This window comes from Rhipicephalus microplus, chromosome 5 (genome assembly GCF_043290135.1).
Source record: "Rhipicephalus microplus isolate Deutch F79 chromosome 5, USDA_Rmic, whole genome shotgun sequence".
NCBI classification, from domain to species: Eukaryota; Metazoa; Arthropoda; class Arachnida; order Ixodida; family Ixodidae; genus Rhipicephalus; species Rhipicephalus microplus.
The window spans coordinates 159,282,587-159,302,888 of record NC_134704.1 but is presented as its reverse complement, the minus strand read 5'-3'; the positions used below and the strand labels follow the sequence as shown (position 1 = coordinate 159,302,888).

The window sequence follows — 20,302 nt, the reverse complement described above, 5'->3', positions numbered from 1 at the left end:
TGTCCTAAACTGCTAAAGTTAACTAAACCTGTTATTTCTCCCATTTTTGCATGCCTTTTCCAGCAATCGATTCAGTCAGGATGCGTTCCTGACGGATGGAAAGTTTCTAAAATAGTGCCAATTTTTAAATCCGGAGACCCGTCATCTGTCACCAACTACAGACCAATCTCGCTGACCAGTATACCATGTAAATTATTAGAGCATATCATATCATCGGCAATCATGAAGTACCTAACAAAGCACAACCATCTTTTCAGCAACCAGCACGGCTTTCTACAGGGTCGCTCCTGCGAGACGCAGTTATTCGAGCTGGTCTCTGACATTTACGAAGCTGTTAATGACTCATCGCAAATAGATGCCATATTTATCGACTTCGCCAAGGCGTTCGATAAGGTTGCTCATAACCGTTTATTACAAAAACTTCGCTATTTTAATATACATAGTCAGGTTGTGAATTGGATAAGGAATTTCTTAACCGACAGGTACCAATTTGTAACTGCCAATAAATTTTCTTCCTCACGATCACTGGTCAAGTCAGGGGTGCCTCAGGGCTCTGTATTGGGGCCTATTTTATTCCTGTTGTATGTAAATGACATCAGCAATAGCATTTCATCTACAGTTCGATTATTCGCAGATGACTGCGTAATTTATAGACGAATAACTACCACCTCTGATAGTGACGCTTTGCAATCTGACCTTGCGAAAATTGCAGATTGGTGTGAACAGTGGCAAATGGAGATAAATACTTCGAAAACTAAGGCTGTAGCCTTCACTAGAGTGTCTAATCCTAAGCTTACTCATTATTTGATAAATGACTCAGTCATCGCGCGTGCGCATACAATAAAATACTTGGGAGTTCATTTATCTTCTAACATTTCATGGAGTGACCACATCGAAGCAATCTGTAGCAGTGCATGCAAAACTCTTGGTTTTATCAGGCGTAACCTTTATTTGGAAAACAAGTCTACTAAATTATTGGCCTATGCGACGTTGGTTCGCGCAAAACTAGAATATGCATCTTTTATTTGGAACCCGCACCAGTCTTATCTCATCAACAAACTCGAAGCAATTCAAAATAAAGCAACCCGCTTCATTACCAAAGATTATTCACGAACATCAAGCATAACTAACCTAAAAAAATCTCTGAATCTAAGCACCCTAGAGAATAGAAGAATCATAGCACTTCTATCTCATTTCCACAAACTTTATCACTCATCATCATCGTTCTGCGTACGCCACATCACGGCCGCCCATCGTATCTTTCCGCGCCTGGATCACCCCTTTAAAGTACAACCCGTTTTTGCTCGAACAAACTTCTTAAGTAAATCCCCCCTCTTTCTCGCAATATATCACTGGAACAAGCTACCTGCCGACGTCGTTTCTTCCCAAAATCATGAAGATTTCATGAATAAACTTAAAAGTTATTTTAATGAAAGTTAATATTGTTCCTGTGCATATCTGTTTTGTTGTAATTGTTGTCGTTGTTCTTGTACGCGGTATTTCAATGAACGTGAATTATCCTTTCTTTGCATCCTTTTGTTGTTTTGAACACTGCGAAAATTTTCCTTAGAGTTTTGTTGTCCTTTTTTTTTTTTTTTTTTTTAGTACTTTCTTTATTTTTGTATCTCTGTACTGTTAAGTAATAATATCTCTACATATGTATGTGCATATTTATATCAATCGTTTGTATTTGTTATTCAAATTATACACTGTAATTGTAACAGCTTTATTGTGCTACAACTCCCCTATGTAATGCCTACCCAGGCCTTTAGGGTACTTGAATAAAAAAAAAAAAAAAAAAAAATAAGTTCGAAGTCGCAGTAATTGAAGAATTCTATTGGGTGTCAATGGCATAAAACTACGCATATAAAGATTTGCGGTTGGATGAAAACCAATGTGATACGTTAATGGTCGCTGCATTCGAACGCGACATGACATAGGATCAACCTTATTTGTTATGTTGTTGTGTTGCGCCCCATCTCATCCAATGAAAAGTGCGACTCGAGATCCTTGCCTCATTGGTGGAAATTACCACCAAAGAGGTTAATGGGAGCACATTCTTTGCACGCTATTCGAAATAAAAATGAGAGGAAGTTTTCAGTGAGTGGTTCATAAAGTTTGTGCTCTAGTGTACTTTCATTGGCTCTAACTGTCCAATGGTTGCGATCTCTGAAATACAGCTGTCGATACACTTTGGAACGATCTGGAACAAAGCGTACTTTGTAAACCAAAGCCTATTAGGGGTGCACGTGATTACGCATGGAACTACAAACAAATCATGCATCTTCACCCTCACCGTTCAGACACCGATATGGACCATGATAATATGGCAAGCAATCGGAATAAAATGACCCTAGTAACTTTGTATGACACCGAAAATATGCAAACCCTCACGATTCTGAAGCAAACCTTGGCTGAATTCATCCCTGCGTCAATTACCAGCCATTTAACTTGGCGCACGAACATCATTCAAAGGTAGAGCGAGCCACTGACATGTATTTTGTGCGACGCAGCGGCCACTTAACCTGAGAATAATAGCGTTGCGAAGGCGAATCCCCTGTCGCATGCTCTGATCGAAGCAGACGACAAACGCGAGCAGACGACGGCTTGGCCGAATGGCACAGCTTGTGATTGGTTGTGAAGCAATACCCTCTACATCAGTTCACTCCATGACGTTGCCAAAACACTTCTTTCATCTGGCACGCCTGTCCTGTTCGTCATATCACCCCCCTCGCACATAAGAGAAATTTTTTTCACGCCGTGAAAATAGTGCAAGTACTTTCTAAGAGCTCTCTTACGTGCGGTGCAGTTGTCGAAAACAACATGGCGTCGTAAACAGCATATCGGTCGGTGCGACTTTCAGCAAATGCTTCTCGCACGAGTTACTTCAGCGTTTGACCGGATGTGTTGCGATTACAGCAGCTCTTTCAGTGCGTGTGAGCAGTGCGGAAAGCTGTGGCAGTGCAATGGTGTACGGTGAAGCGCAGCGAAGCCTGTGCGTCGGTGTGGTTATCAAGCGGGGATCGGCGTCGATGTATCGACGGCAACTAGCACTCGAGAAGCCTGCAATGTGTGTTTGCGTGCCGGTAACAGTTCGTTCGCTTGACTTTCCAGTCTCTCAGTTGGGTGCTGTGCGACATTTCGGATTGACAGCGTTTTGACACGTTACTTGAGTGACCCCAAGTACGTACGGGAACGTATGAACTACGCGCTCGGTTCTTGCTTCGCCACTAGTTAGCCCGTACGCTTCTATTTACTTGAGAGCAATGTACTGTTCGGGAATGAAACGATGTTCGTTGTGAACAGTGGTGCTGTGTTGACGTTCCAAGACTTGCGAACAAGCTGTGCTCGTGTGACCGAAAATTGAAAGACAGCGTTGATAACTGTTTTGCCCGGCGAAGTCGTGGTGCGGCAGCTTGGCGCTTTTGTTTATTAAGTCGTCACTTCTCCTTTTTGTGATAACAATAGTCCTAGCGCTGTGATGTGATCAACCAAAACGGCGAGATGCTACATTCTGTTGTGGATCGTGTTACTTTGGAAGCGCGCCTAGACTGTTCTTCGGTAACAACTTGAGAGTTCTATGTGGCAGCGAGAGCCTGTGAACGTCAAGCTTGCCTTCGGCCCCCAGAAAAAGCAAAGATTTCACCGGTGCCTTGCTTTGGATGAAATGGTGGGCCAATATCGCCTAACTACAGGTTTTCGAGTTTGTCTGGCCATCGTTTTTCACGGCACTAGAGCCTTGACAACAGCCGGTCATGGCCAGTTCTTACACTTTATCAATGGACGTGCACGCCTGGCCAGCCCTTCATTGCTGTCATTGGCAGCTCCAATCTGCAGATGCCCTTTGCCTGTTGGCCGTACTTGGTTCCTCATGACACCGACGGCTACTAAATGCTGCCATCGGTGAGTTCACCTTGCAGATCTAAATTTCAACAGTACTATAATTCACGCAGTTCTATAACGTGTGCAAGCTTTTAAGCCCATCAGATGTAATGTTTCTCTATGGTAAGTTGAAGCATAAAAAATATACTACTACTGTTATATACATACATATATTATGGAGCAAATACATAAAAAGATTTTGTGATTTGATACAAGTGAGCTCTTGTGTGATTATGAGGTTGGGCCTGTCGATTGACCACGTTTGATAGTTGGAAAGTTATTGTGAATTTATTTTTCAGAAGCCAGGTTGCACTTAAAAAATTTATGTTATTTTGGAAAATTAGTTCTATAGACGATTACCACTGTGCTAGTACTATACTTCAGTAGGACATATATATTGCGGTACGTAAATTTTACATGAGGCTTCAGTTTATTTCAAAGTGATTATAGCAGATTGTGGTCACCTTAACGAAGTGATAGCTTCCTCAAAGAAGTATTAGAAGTGAGTGCTTTAATGATTGTTTTTAAATATCTCGTTTTTGGCTCTTCACAGATCGCAGAGATTGGTTTGTTAAGGTCCTGTGATTCATCGGTTGAACATTCTGGCACATCAATCTTCATTATTACTTGGAGCACCTGCACAAAAATAGAAAGGACGCGTTCCCCCTAACTATGCAAGCCTAAGTCACTGCTGGGACTGTTATCATTCAGCGGATGGGGCGTGGAAGCATGCATGGCAGCCTCATCTGGAAGGACTGCGATCTGCTTGGGAGCTTCGAGCGCACAAAACTGCCTAACGGCTGGCTGCAAGGTTAGTTTTTCTTTAATACATACGATTACGTGAACACCACTTACTGTGCACAAATTGAAAACCCAAGTATGGTTGCTTTCAGTGGATACCTGTAATATTCTTACACATAATTCTTATTCAACATTTATAGAACTAAATTTCAAGATAATTGAGAATGTTGAAAGATGAAAGCCTGCAGCTTATGAATGAAACTCCAATATTCTGAGGCTCAAAAGCTTGTGCTTTGAAACGAGCACAAATACTTTGATTCCTTATTGAGCTCTCGAGCTTGTGACTCCCTCTGTGGATCAAGTGCTCTGGAAGGAAAGAGCAAGTGGGTGAAAATTGCCTGGCTGTTCACAACTTGTAAGGAGAAAGACCTATTGAAGAAGCTGCAGATGACATAGGGCCAGTAACTGCATCTTTTACCTAATGTAGCTTTTTCTCTCTCAGTGCTGTTGCTTATGTTTCAGCCGAACATGTTCACCACGATTGAATAGTGATATATATTTTTCTACAAATTGTACCTGACATAAGTATGCATTGTTGATCTCTAAAGGTGACGTTCAGTGTGTTTCAAAGCCTTGGCTTCTCATTTCTCTGTCTGTGGCTAGCCTATTTCAGCAGCAGAGCGATGCAGCTAGCACACATGCAATCCAAGTCATGGAGCGCTCCTTTGGTGTTCTGTGCAGGACGCAGCATATCCATCCGGCAAGACACTGGTATCAACAATAATGGTGAGTGTTGGTGGCACCTGTAGGAGCCCGTTGTGTTTGTTGCGTATGATTATTTCCCCTGATGAAGTGCATTTTTGAAACGTTTTCTTCATTTAGAATAATAGATGTCAGCAACAAGCACACTCATAATCCACAAGTTCTTTGTGTCTTCTAGACTGCCAATTTGCTCCTATACGCAGTACGGTGAGCTGGCTATGTTAGACAGCCTTAATGTTTGGAACATTGGCTGTTGCGTTGTAATGCAGTCTAACTTGTATTTCTTAGTGAACTTATTTGTGGTCTGCTTCTCGCACCTAGTGTAAAGTCAAAATAGAAGAAAATTTATTGGCTTTTTATGTCTGGCAGAAGTTTCATGCCTTCATCTATAACATTGTAGTTTTGCTCTTGTATCAAAATAAATATATTTTCAGTCTTCACTGTTTGTGTGTGTGTGTGTGTGTGTTGAGGCTTGTCATTGGCTTCTGAAAATACAATATCTGTAAATATGAGCACATAATTGACAACTATACACTCTTGCATGTAGCATGGTTGTAACAATGATCTGTATTTTTCTAAGTTCCAGCAGTAACAAGGGGTTTGGTGCTCCACGGTCATGTACAGTGTATTAAGAACAGAGGACAGAAGACCAACAAGTATAAAGGGACTGCCAGTGACTGTTCTCCTGCTCAAAGTTTACAACAGCAGAAAGAGCACATTGTGATGTCAGGAGCAGCTGCTGCTTAACTTCTTAGCAGTGCATTATTCAGCAGTTCATTTGCTTGCATTCAAAAGTATTTAAAATTTTGCATGGAAGATACCAAACTATGACACTAATTTAAAGGCTGCTGTAGTGTTAGTGGGCAGATATTTTTGAGCTGAAGTTTTTAACATGTGTGTTAAGTGCCTGCGCGCCTCTACATTTACATGCCAGAAATCACAGCATCCATGGTCGCCAATGGTAACTGTGTCTGCATTCTTTGTAGTACAAGAAGTAAAGCCATGGATGCAGTAATCATGTACTTAGTCGATGTAATCCTTCAGTGTACACTCATTTGTATAGCACCAATGATGCCATGAGTGTATAAGCTCTGGGAAGTGAATCTATGTGGATTATTTTATTTGGAAGGAAGTAGATCATCACTACTCCTAGTATATCTTAACAGAAGATTTTAGTGCTTGGGTATTATCCCACTGCCTGTCCGTCCTTCAACAGTCTACTTATCTACTGTGTAAGTTTAACTTTTTAAATGTATACTTTGCTCGGATAGGTTTGTTCGTAATGTAATGCAAGTGACTTATCATCTATGCAGCTCTACTCAGACTAGAAATAAAAGTACTTATTTTTATATGTAGCTATACCATGCATTCACTTGTGTTTTTCTAGGTGCCTGTACAATTGTTTAGCCCTACAAAAGTGCTGGTATACTCTAATATTGAATCTGGCATCTTAAAATAGTTTGTTAGTGGAAGTAAGAATGTGTTTACAATCAATATTACTATCCTCAGATGAACTGTGAAAACTCTGTGGAAATTTATTTACATTTTTTGAACTTTGTGAAAGCAAATGTTATTTTCTTTTATTGTGGTCCCTTTTTCATGCAAATGACACATAATTATTTTGCAGTGGCATAGTATTAGTTGTTATTTTACACATATGTGCTGAGCAACATCGCATTTGAGGCCAGCAGCAAGACATACATGCAGTGCACTGGAGCATCACCTCACATAGTGTACAGTCTTTGCACACCAGTAAACTCAATATTTTTCAAGCAGACTAATAGACAGCTGTATGGGAACTGTGTTGATGTGCAAACTTTGAAGTCTTCTTGAGGAGTGTTTTTCATCATTTTTGTCCAAGTGAAGTAGCTACCCAAGGCCACAACTGATGGGAATGTGGTGGTTTCCTCTCTCCAAAAGCACTCTTACCAGCTGCCTCAATGTTAGCATGGGGTGAATTCACGAACTGGAAAAATAATTGGTCTTTGTTTTCTTGGCCGAAAGAGTCGCTTCCACCGTTGAGCCACCACGACGCGCCAGAATAGAAACTTTTAGCTAAATAAAGTTGATTCTACTTATGAGAAGTGTTTTGGGGAAACGAAATGGCACCTATAGCTGTCAATATAAACACTGTTTGCACCAAGGAGCTTAGTAGCTTATAATTGTATTATTCATGTTTTGTCTAGAATTTACTCGTGCTGTGCCAACTTTCAGCCCAAGTGTCCTAACATGCTTTGTTAGTGGGTTGTGAATGAGCCAAGCTATGTAAATAAACAGAGTGATATTGCAGACATGTACAAAATATTGATGCACAGCCCTTTTCTTTAGCATGACATTGTCAAGGGCTTTATTCTTGTGTTTTTTATAAAAACTGCTTGTCACTGGGCAGCAGCAGAAAACTATGCATCAAGCTTTTGCGAGATAATTCGAGAAACACCGTGTTCAGACATAACAGTGCCGGTGGATATCTGTCGTAAGTTACTTTCTGTAGTATATTCAAAATGAGTGTATTAGAATTGTTGTTTTATAGCCATTCATTTTAATATTTACACCTGAGTGTATGTATGTATGTATGGGTGTACATATGTATATGTGTGTGTGTGCGTATATGTATGTATGTATGTATGTATGTATGTATGTATGTATGTATGTATGTATGTATGTATGTATGTATGTATGTATGTATGTATGTATGTATGTATGTATGTATGTATGTATGTATGTATGTATGTATGTATGTATGTATGTATGTATGTATGTATGTATGTATGTATGTATGTATGTATGTATGTATGTATGTATGTATGTAAGTATGTATGTATGTATGTATGTATGTATGTATGTATGTATGTATGTATGTATGTATGTATGTATGTATGTATGTATCTTTTAAATGAGAATCCGTTTATCATTGGTGAGTAAGTTTGGTAATGATTTGGCTGAATTTGTTTCTAGTTATTTCTCTTTTGAGCCATTATACATTTCAATTTGTTTTGTACTGCATAAAAATAAATGTAACCTTACACAGAATATGTGTGTTCGAAGAAGTTTCATTTACCAACCTACAGTCATGAGCAAGAAATTGGGTAAAATGGAACGAAACTGCGAAGATTAGTTTCGAGCATAGCTACTCTACATGGCATATCTCGTACACATTGCGTTCGTTGAATATGTCGATTTCAACCTTTCAATTTTAATCAGAATAAGCAAGCTATCAACCGTGGTTGTATATGTGTGTGATATTTATGCATACGGTGATACCAGTTCGCAATTACAATTAAGGTCACAAACCTAGCCAAGTTGAATACACGATTTTTGTCCATGCCCCTTTCATCTGCACTGGAACTGTTGTTAATAAAAAATAAACTTCAGTTTAGAAATTTATTCTAATAGCCAAAAGCAAGGTATCTCTTTATCACACGAATCAAATTGCCATTGTTCTGTTCCATTCTAGACAATATGGGACCCTCTCAGCAGAACTCGATTAACTGCTATAGTTCATTTTAACCATTGACAGCGACATTACACTGAAGCGTGCAGCATGACAAATTGCGGGAGAGAAGACACAAACTAATCACTCTGTTTGCATCAGCTCTAACTGTCCGTGCTCTTTCGTCTTGCTGCATGTGATGATGCCGACCAAATTAGCACGAAAGCGTGTCCCTACAAAGGCAGTCAACTTGGCTGCAAGCAGTTAGCTCACTGCATGTGTAGATTTTCTTCAAAACACCGTGAAGACTGATTGCTGGTCGAATATCCAAACACGTGAAAAGTAATATACCAGGTATGATATTGGTATTTCAGCACTGGACACTTTTGCGATAAGAGAGGATGGAGGAGAAAATTATGAACCCTGAATTGTTTAATTTTTGAAGGAGCACAGTACAGTGCTTTTGGGTCAAAAGGGGAGTGAAAGAAGCAAGTGCGAAAGCCTACTTCTCAAAAACTTAGTACCCGCCACCACGCATAATGTCAGGCCGGGCAACCTCTTGAAAAAAAAAAGTGCTCAGTGATTCTGCGAATCGAACCAAGTACCTCCTACATTGTAGTTGAGCGCTGTAACCGCTCGTCCACTGCAGCAGTGCTTGCAATCGCCTTATTGCTGATATATCGTCATTTCTTCGAATGAAGCCAAATGCAAAAACGTCCCGTGAAACTTTGTCAAAAATAGAAAAAATAGTTAGAATGCGTTTTGCCAAGGTTACTAGAAAATAGAAACCGCCACATGTGATTGTATAACCGTGCGCTATTTATTCTTGTACATTACTGTCATGACCTTGGGAGAGCCGGCTCTAACGTACGTTACCTTCTCATAGTTTTCCGAATATAGATAAGAAAATAAAAATATATATCGGCCTGTGACAACGCTAATCAACTATTATGAGTTCACTGTCACTAGTGTCACTTTCACTAGATGAATGCTCAGTTTGCTTTCATTATCATTATTTAGGAAAGTTTTGGCTCATTAACTCAACTCTCTTAATTAGCATTGATTCTCACACCTAAGGACAGTCACACTTCATCTCGCTTTCTGAGTGGCTGTCACTCTCATATAACGCGTACTCCACTTTTTTATGCTCTCCGAGCATCTGACCCTGTTTTGCGGAGACTTTCCCTGACGTCTGCTGGGCCAGAAAATTGTCTTTATTATCTATCAATTTCAAGCTTTCGCGAAGCCGAAACGAGAGTCTCTCTCTCTTTTCATCCTTTTCGTACGTGTGATAACGTCTCTCGACCTCAAGACTCGTATACACGTCCCTTGCTTTGCGCACTCAAACAACGCTGGGCGAAATATTTGCACCGTGTTTTGTGAAAAGCATTAGCACTGAGACACCTCCCGACGAGTCTCCCTCATTTTACGTAGACATATACCTAAGCGTAAGCGTATGCACGTTCTCGCATTCCGGCTTTATAAATATGCTGCGGTGCATGGAACCAGCGAAATTGCGCTCACAATTTCATTTCATTACTGCTGTTATCTATTTCCGCACAATTCGTCTGCAGGCACCAAAGTCGCTCATGTGTCTTGTAGTAAGAATATTGTAACAAAGGCTACCTTTGACTATAGGTACAAAACACCCTTACGTTCACCACTATACCGTGCTAGATTGCACCGAATTAGTTAAGTAGGAGCGCAGCTTCAATGAAATGTAAGGTAACTGGTCGCTTTAAATGGGGGAAGACATTCGAGGCACATTTTCAAACATTGCATGCATCGATTTATGTGTGGTTTCATTTATGTGGTACACCTGGAGTGTTGTTTACTTGTACTTGGCGAGATAGTGCATGGATTGCTCGATGACTTAAGGCCATCGAGCAATTTTGTTTTTAGCTACAGTCGTTGATGAAAGGTGAGTGCTTGGCTTTGCACAGCCCGCCAAAACGCCTATTACAACGTACGCGGCATCCCGTAAGCGCTGTAGCAGACGCTCGCAGAACTGAAACTTAGATGCAGGAAATCATTGGCTGTCATCGTATACTCTCGATGCTAGACGCTTTGCGTGCTACCTTGATATTATCGGCACACACTTCTTTCTTTCCTTGTCATTTCATCAGCTATCATGTGTCCTCCTTGCCCTCTTAAGTGCCGAATAAGTTAAATTCATACCCGCGCTATAGTAATCCCTCCAGATAAGAGAACTTTTGGCTAAGAAAATGCGTAGCCAAAGAGAAAGCTTTGTGAATTCGGCCCCCGTTTATCATTGGTGAGTAAGTTTGGTAATGATTTGGCTGAATTTGTTTCTAGTTATTTCTCTTTTGAACCAGCGAAATTGCGCTCAGAATTTCATTTGATTACTGCTGTTATCTATTTTAGCACAATTCGTCGGCAGGCACCAAAGTCGCTCATGTGTCTTGTAATAAGAATATTGTAACAAAGGCTACCTTTGACTATAGGTACAAAACATCCTTACGTTCACCACTATACCGTGCTAGATTGCACCAAATTAGTTAAGTAGCAGCGCAGCTTCAATGAAATGTAAGGTAAGTGGTCGATTTAAATAAGGGAAGACATTCAAGGCAGATTTTCAAACATTGCATGCATCGATTTATGTGTGGTTTCATTTATGTGGTGCACCTGGAGTGTTGTTTACTTGTACTTGGCGAGATAGTGCATGGATTGCTCGGTGGCTTAAGACCATCAAGCAATTATTTTTTTAGCTACAGTCGTTGATTAAAGGCGAGTGCTTGGCTTTGCACAGCCCACCAAAACGTCTATTACAACGTACGCGGCATCCCGTAAGCGCTGTAGCAGACGCTCGCGGAACTGAAACTTAGATGCAGCAAATCATTGGCTATCATCGTATACTCTCGATGCTAGACGCTTTGCGTGCTACCTTGATATTATCGGCACACACTTCTTTCTTTCCTTGTCGTTTCATCGGCTATCGTCTGTCCTCTTTGCCCTTTTAAGTGCCGAATAAGTTAAATTCATACCCGCGCTATAGTAATCCCTCCAGATAAGAAAATTTTTGGCTAAGAAAATGCGTAGCCAAAGAGAAAGCTTTGTGAATTCGGGCCTAGATTGTCAGACGCGCAGTAGCTCATGATGGAGTCTAATCTAGTGGCCTGTGTTGTGACCACTCCTATTGCGCTTGCGCAACAGCTGGCCAAACACTGTCTGATTACGCGCACGCGCTAGTGCATTGCGGTCTGTGAAAGGGGCTGGGTAAGACGTTGTGGCCTCCCTTGCCTTCTCCAAAGCAATAACGTGATGGCGTCGGGTAACGAGATTCTGCACACGCGCAATGAACGCACGTACTCCCGCGTGGCATGGTGATGAACCGGCGTGGCCTGCTCCAGCAAGGAATGGAGAGGAACAGCTTCATTGAAAGGCACAACGAGGTCGTTGAACTCAGCGTGCCGCTGGTGTGAACGGTAGGGCCAGTAGCTTGACACAATCGTTTCCGCCCAGGCAACCACTCCTGAATCAACACGGTAGTCTTTCGACGACAGGGGGTACTCCCACGCCTCAAGGGAGGAAGCTGGTGGTAATCTCTTTGGTTGAGGGTGCCCCTCGCATTCCCACAGACTGTTATTTTTCGGTAGCCTTCAGGCAGCCGCAATATCAGCAGTGTGGTCAAACGTCTTCAGGGTAAGATTTATTCAGCCGATGAGGGCTCACAAAAGAATTTGTGTGAATTTGCCGCCAGCTCAAGCTAGTTTTCTTGTGAGGTCAGTGCGTGGGGCCACGTATGTTTTGCGCTTTTTTCTGTAATAAGCGGTATTTTAGTTATACGTGGAGATCTCTTCCTGCCAGAAGTGTAGGGCAAGAGCAGTCCAGGGCTGAAGAGTCCACCTCTTGGTTGATCAAACCTCGGTTTACGCGGTGAGCCGCCTCATTCTTTGGATTCCCGTACGAGTGGGCACCCATACAAGTTACAGCTTACGGCTTCATTGAATATTTTTGTAAATTTTGGCCGTAATTGGGCCAACACCGCCCATCATGAAGCTCATGAGGGTCCCTTTCGAAACGTACAAGATGATATCTGTTAAGGCAACTAATTAGTTGCCTCTGTTAGCGGCGACCGCAATATTGACTTCGCTTCTGCAACTTGTTTGTTTGATTGTTTATTTATTTATTTATTTATTTATTTTTTTGTAAGCATAGTTACACCGTTTCCGGGGCCAAGATAAAAGCTACCATAAACAGCTTTAGAAGCCAATATAGGTAGCCCCTAGTCTCTTTCTCCCTGCGGCAAAGACCTAGCATATGAACGATCGTCAAGAAATTTTCCCCCTTTCCTTGTACATTGCCGGAGAGTTCATATTGTTGGGCAAATGAAAAGTCACATTCTAATAATATAAATTGCATGCGGTAGCAATAGGCAGATATACCAGAGGTGAAGCCGTTGAGGTTTATGTACATAAAGAGTGAAACAATTACGCAACAGTTACAAACACAGCAATTCAAACACTTAGATGACGCTTGAGGTTCGCCTTCAGAGTACACTGCGATAGCGTAAGCGGGCCCTGTACGAATCACCTTCTCCATTAATACCCTAGATTCTGTCTTTGTGTATTTCTCAGTGGCACCGTGAGGGAATGAATGAATGTAAGTGCAACACAGCGTTTTTCAAACTATGGTAGATTCCCTATTGAAAGAAGAATTGTTAATTACCAAATACCACGATTCGCAAAGGGCCCTCTGCGCGTGTGGAAGGCAATACGCTAACATCATTGTTTGAGAGATTTGTATTGGGTGGGCCTTCAATAATTGCAATTGTTGCGCAATTACATAATTTGATGCCTGGCCCAATTACACGCCTGTACCAGTGATGTAAGGAGATTCCTTCTACTGCATGAACGAAAGAAGTGTAATTGTTAGGCGTCAATTTTTTGGTTAGACACAGTATGAATGAGAAATTCTACTACATTCTATTACAGTTTCTTCCACTGGCGTGCCTTTCTGGTAGAACACTTGATTGTTACGCAGAGAGCTTCGGTTTATTTCGTCGTCACGTTGAAGTTCTTTATTATTAATTGTATTGGCAGGTTTCTAGATTTTTTTTGTCATGGACAAGATGATGTTTTCTCGCTCACAACCGGAGACGCCGACTATGGAATTTCTGCGAAACGATCTCTTTAGCGCTATCGCATTCAAACAATATGCAGGACATAAATATTATACATATAGGTATCGGTGAAGAGACACTCGTTTATTTGACAACGTAATTTGAGTGCATGATCAAGGCACAAAGAGAAAGGTAGGTGTAGCGTACAAAAAAAAATACCCCAGTAAAGTCAGCGAATGAGCGAAGCAAGTCTAAGCCATGGTTTTCTGGACAAGAAGTTTTGATCTCACAGGGAAACTGGGAGCTCGTGCCTTGTACTCTTCCGCGCTTGTCCCCAGCAATTTCACCCCTTATATAGAAGCCAAAATGTTCCTAACAAAGGTGCCAATCCCCCTCCCCCCCCCCCCCAAAAAAAAAAACACACGTGGCATCTCTTGAATAACCAGTTCCCATTTTGGAGGAGCCACCTGAAATAGAAGATTATTTATTGTGAGGTGGAAAAAATCCTCTCCCTGCACCATAAACATAACCCTATTGCAAAAACCAGCACCACTGGGTCCAGTGCCATGCCTGATTATGGGCCCAGTATGGCGCTGGTATCAGCGCATCCAGCGCAGGTACTGGGACGCTGGAGCGGTAGCGTCCCAGTAATCTGCGCAAAATGGCTTCCCAGGGAAAAAAAGGGGGCACCCATTTGCCATAAATAAATATATATATATACGTAAAATAACATGCATGCATAATAATAATAATAAAAAGAATAAAGCACTGCTTCACCAGACTTGAACTTGCTACCTCGTAATCTCTAACTGAGTACGCTACCGACAACGCCACGCCAGAACCGGCTTGCGGGGTTGTAAAATGACTATCTATCCGAAGAACGCGCCATCCAACTTCGTGTTTACAAGTTGCACAGTCAAGACTGACACGATATTCATTTCCAATCAACAATAGCGTCTTGATTCGACAGTGACGAACGGCTTCCGGGCACTGAATGACGAGCAGATATTAACAAGAGCGGAAAGTTTTTAGAAGCATCTACATGTTAACTCTGAAAAATCCCAAATTGACTGGAGGAGCAGCCAAAGATTGTCAGCTGTTGCAGCCGATAGTCTTTTTTTTCCCTTTGATAGTCGTTTTAAGCACTTCCTACTTGTCAACAAGTGCAGATGATTCACATGTCTTGTTTGTTAGATATCCATGCACACAAGTGAATATTGAGTATTTTTCTTTCGCGCAAGCAATGATGTAGCAGTACACATTTCGCGTGCCAGATTACATATTTGCAGTTATATTGATACCTGCGACTAAGAAATCACCAAAGAAATGACTGATGCCGTCCACTGAAAAAGTATGCCAGTATGTTAGTTCACTAACGCGTACAAAATTGCCAACTCAAAATTGCGGGTTCTTACGTACGAGTCAGAGAAGTACCGGCTCCTGTTCTTAGAAGGAAGCTTTCGGTGACAGCCTACGTTGCTGAAAGCACGACACATCGATCATCGCCGCTCCTTCTGCGGGCACCACACACGAGGAATAATGGTCGATTTAGGCTCAGGGATGTCTAAACTCTACTCTACAGTCATTCTTACACTTTAGAATTATGGCTACTCAAAGTAAAAAGTGCCGGCAGCAGGTACACCGACGCGGACGGCACGATAGGCCTCGCTGGGACGGGGCATAGGGTAAGGCTGCTTTCGAAGCAGCTGAGTTGCGATGCTTGAAGTTTCTGTATTTGAGCTTCACAATATTTCTGTTACCTAAACTGTTTCTCAAGTAAGTGGAAGGTCAATCATTGGCAGATATGCATTTACGGAGGGGCGATGGTGAACGACAGCCGTTTTTCTGGCCTCCGCTGGCAGTAAACAGCGGGCGTGCCAGTGTACTTATATATGCAGTTATATCAATACCGACAATTAAAAAAACACCCATAGAAACACCAATACAATTCGCTGAAACGTATGGCAGGGAGTCAGTTCACGAAGGCGTACTAAATTACCAACTGAAAATTGCGTGTTGTTACATATCAGCCGGAGAAGTACCGGCAATGTGCGGCTGGCAGCTTCACTCTAAGCCAAAAATGGCCAAAATGGGAGCAACGGCTGTTTTTACTCCTTCAGACCGACTGTTACTCTCCGAAAAGACCAAGCGGAACAAGATGGCCGACTTGTTCGAGAATGGGGGAGCAACTGTATTCATCTTAAGTTTGTAAGGGAGCAACGGAAGGAGGAACCGCTGTAAATGCTCTCGTCACGCAACGGTTACTCCCCGGCAGGACACCGCACACAAATATGCATGCCGCCCACATTGATATTTATGGGCCAGATTATTGTTTGTTCTGTGTGCCAAACTTCACCAAGCCAAAACAGTGATTTATTTTAGCATCCGTAGATAATAAGATAGCAGCGCTGGATGAACACAGAAGGCCTGAGAATACAGTACGGCAAATACCTAACACACGCAGCAGCAGAATGGAGAGTTGGCGCGTCAAAGCGGACCGAATGCCGAAACATGTGCAAAACAACGATAAAAAAAGCCTAGACACGCCGTTCGTCCGCGAAGTAAGGGCGTCAAAGTCGATCAAGCACCGAAACACGTGCATAAAGAGCCCCCCCCCCCCCCCCCCGCCCAGATATATCGGAGAAGAAAAAAAAAAAAGCGGACCCAGACGCGCTTCTCATCAGCCATACACTTAGTAGCACGCTTCACCGTGTAGTTTGTGGGCAGAATGACAAATCTGCGCCATCTGCGCCCGCACGACAAAAGTAGCGCTGGTGTAGCAAACGATGTAAGTTACAAAGTAATTTTTATTCAGTGTTTATGTTGACTAGTACTAAATAAAAAATACACTCAACTTTTTATATTTATTTATGAGTTTTAGTGTACCTCTTTTTTCATAATTGTATTAGGAGAACACACTGAAATTATTGCGCTGACACCTGTGCTGCCACTGCTGGACGTTTTTTTTTTTTTTCGGCGCAACTAGGTTCCCGTTCGCACTACCTACTCATTTTCATATGGTCTGTGGTTGGCGAGCACATGGACGGGCGAGCTTGTGAGCTATGTTTTGATCGTGTGTGTGTGCCGCAGATTTGCGTTTCTGCTTATTCGTGATGAAGGTTAGTGTATATTTATCTTTATGGAGCGCGAAGTAGTTGTGGATTTTGCTGCTGGGTGGAACAAACACATCGTAAACACGTCTTCAGCTATCTGCAAGCCTGTTCGCTCGTCGGACAAAGGACCGAGCATGCATCAGCGTGCAGGTGAGTGGCATTTCCAGCAACATTTAATGCTCTTACAATACATTGTTGAGTGGTTGCGCTATTGAAAGAGAAATGATTTGCTCTTATTCACCGTATCCATTGCTAGCCGTATCGGACTAAATTACCTCTATTACCGCCTGCATACCCTCTTGCTTCACCTGTCACCACTGCAGTGCCAGTGTACTTTTGCAGTTAAAAGTTCATTTCCGCAACACTACCTCGCTTGAAAAAACATTGGGGCGGGGTTGTAGCTGCATTCATACTGGCACTTTTCTACCATTGGCTTTATGTTATGTTAACGGCTGAGTGTTGGGGCCTTGGGCCGCATTTTTTAGAGATGTAAAGTGTATGTAAATCAGTAAGTGAACAAATCATTGTCGCATCACTTCACTGGCATAGCCAGGCGCGGTTGCGCACAGAATTTTTTTAGGCCGGGCGTAGGGAGCCCAAATTGACGAGCATATTCGCTTGCCCGGCCTATTCAGATAAGCGGACCCCCCCCCCCCCCCTCCCCGCACGCCTAAAAAAAAAAAAAAATCTGCCCACATCACTGCATCACTTGCTTCACCTCTGCGCTGAACGTACTATTTTATAAGCGCACCATCAAGCGAGCAGTTTACATAGTGACAGAACAATTGGAGGAGAAATGACCCAAATCTTTCAGATTTCTTTAGTGATGTAAAACCTTAGCAAAACTGAATATTGTAAAAGACAATCATAAATGCTGTATGTTCTCGTTAGCGCTGTCATTATTCTGCATCATGAAATCTTTATGCGCTGTGAAAACTTGGCATGCCGTTGAAGTCACATATCAACGTTAATACCAATCGACGAAAATTTCGACAACCTCAATAACGCCGTTTGGGATTTGCCGCATGCACATAATTCGGCTGATTCCCACTTGGCTGTTCTTAACCTGACTTCACTGCTACCAAATGAAACAATATTTGATGCATGTCTTTTACTACTTTTTTTCAGGGATATGACACAAATTTGGTTATACTGCAGATAAAGATGCTCCCAACGATGCTAAAGTACAGAAAGCAAGTGAATTTTGGTAAGTGCAGACTTTTTGTACTACGTCTATGAAAGCATCGCTTTTTAGGGGCAAACTGTGCATGTGTTGGCCAGAGAATAGTTCATTATGCCACATGGTTACACTGGCACTGACAATTCGACATGGCTCCGCTGGCCCGTGTGTGTGCTCACACTGTTACCGTTAAGATAAAATGTTTATGTTTTCATTGCAGGGATTGCTGTTTGTACTAAAAAGCCAACTGCCAAGATTTGTTTGCGCTGGTACTCCTAAAAGTATGCTTTCCCTATTTACATGGATTTTGGCTTGCACAAAGCATAACACTTGGGCCTAGATTCACAAAGCTGTCCATGCGCAGGCCTTCATAACAGCGTTTCTTGACTTGCCTTTACCCTGTTTTCTGCAGATGTTTCGTGGGTTTAAAAGTGCCACAGCATGTTGACCTCCCCCACTCTGAAATATTCGCGTTCAAAGTTCCGCAAGAGTGGGCTTAACTTTCTTGTGCACCTCTTTGCTAGTCCAAGATACTGAAGTGTTATGCTCTTACTAAAGGTGGCAGTGTTTCTAATGTTTGTATTTCCATCACATTGACCAAGTATGCGATCTTGGCTTGACTGGTAGCACATCCTCAACAAATGTCTTTGTGGCACATGTAGAAGGCAGTACAAAATAAATAGGCAGACATTCACACCGGGAGCTAACTTCTAATAATGCTTTTTTTTTGGAAACCATGGTGTGCTTATTCCAATTTGTCTAACAAGCAGTAACATGTTTGGCTGTGAACCAACAAGACGTTGAACTAATAAAAGCTTCACATCTTGTTGCCCTCAAATATATATGTATTGGCAAGCTATCTGTGACACTGTCAAACAAAGAATCAGAATATCTGTGCATGCCTGAAGATATATTGCTTCGTTTACATATCTCGTGGCTGTGACTCGTCAACCGAGTGAACAAATGCACCCTAGTTTTCTAAATTTAAAGCATTTTTTGAAGGTAGCACGGTCTACATTTATTTGTCTATAGTTTTGTCCAGCCGTTTGCGTCAGGTACAAAGAAATATACTGAAGATTATCATGTAGCCTCTGCAAATGGTTGCTTTCAAGCAGGCTTTGCATGCTTGGCTTGTGCCTACAGGTATTGCACAATTCAAGACGCAGCAGCGTATGATAGAACAGTAGAATCGAGAGCAACTATGTGCACGAGCTAAATAAGTATTTTAACATGAGCGGACAGTACGTGTTATTTGCCACACACATGACCTCATTTAGAATGCCCATTGGTGACTGGGCTCATAGAAATGTAACTCAGCTGTGTATAGGAAACAAGTTAACTGAACCTAAGGGTATCTTTAACTGCTACAAATATGCCTTGTTGAGGGGCTGCACATTTTCTTCCAGAATATTGCTGTCCGAGACATCATGTGAAGAGCGTCTACCACATCAGCATTTATATGGCTTGCCAAGTAACGTTTGGCCGAACCTTCCTTTTTTTCACATTTCGTTTTGCAGTAGACATCCTAGAATGTAAGCGCTGCTTCAGTGTGTGTGACTCATTGTTATGAATTGATTCTGGCATGTTTAACCTCACACCTATTTTTTTTCTTGCAGCAATGAGATGCTTCACATATGCCTGCGGTGACGTTCTGCTGCGCTAGCCTGATGGAAACACCAGCTGCGAAACTTGAGTTCTTCAGAATTGGAGAAGTTGCCCTTCTCTCACCAATGATGACACAGACTGCCCTATGCTAGAAATTCAAGATTGTTTTTCCACGGATGATGCAGAAAACCTTTGATGTATTATGGTGTTTGTTTAGTGCTGGCTGTGGTGTGGCGAAGTCTACTTTTACGTGTGGTCACACGTCGCCTCATAAAAAGAACAATAAAGCATTTATTTTCCTTTCAATATTGTCCACTTTTTGTGTTAGAAGCACCCAAGCAGTGCTCTTCCAAAGAGCTCTCGCCATGTGCTAAGCGTGTGACAAGCATACTCGAGATACTCATTTCCCCAAGGAGTAACTGGAAGCATGTGCAGTTGGTTTTCAGAGAGTAACTGCAAACACGTGGGAGGAACGGTAAAGAGTAACTGTTGCTCTTAGAAGAGCA

The 20,302-nt window shown here is 42.1% G+C and overlaps 2 long non-coding RNA genes across 4 annotated transcripts; both read left to right on the top strand.

Annotated features, from left to right (window-relative positions):
• The first annotated feature begins 2,686 nt into the window (after positions 1 to 2,686).
• On the top strand, positions 2,687 to 8,415 carry LOC142817993 (uncharacterized). The gene is made up of 3 exons (XR_012895470.1): positions 2,687 to 3,903; positions 4,436 to 4,693; positions 5,287 to 8,415. It is a non-coding gene; the product is annotated as an uncharacterized LOC142817993 (long non-coding RNA).
• Positions 8,416 to 16,914: 8,499 nt separating this feature from the next.
• Positions 16,915 to 20,102, top strand: LOC142817992 (uncharacterized). 3 transcript variants are annotated; one of them, XR_012895469.1, is made up of 4 exons: positions 16,915 to 17,161; positions 18,140 to 18,218; positions 19,598 to 19,662; positions 19,808 to 20,102. It is a non-coding gene; the product is annotated as an uncharacterized LOC142817992 (long non-coding RNA). The 3 variants fall into 3 exon arrangements; XR_012895467.1 differs by lacking the exon at positions 19,598 to 19,662; XR_012895468.1 differs by lacking the exon at positions 19,808 to 20,102 and having other exon boundaries at positions 19,598 to 19,797.
• Positions 20,103 to 20,302: the final 200 nt, after the last annotated feature.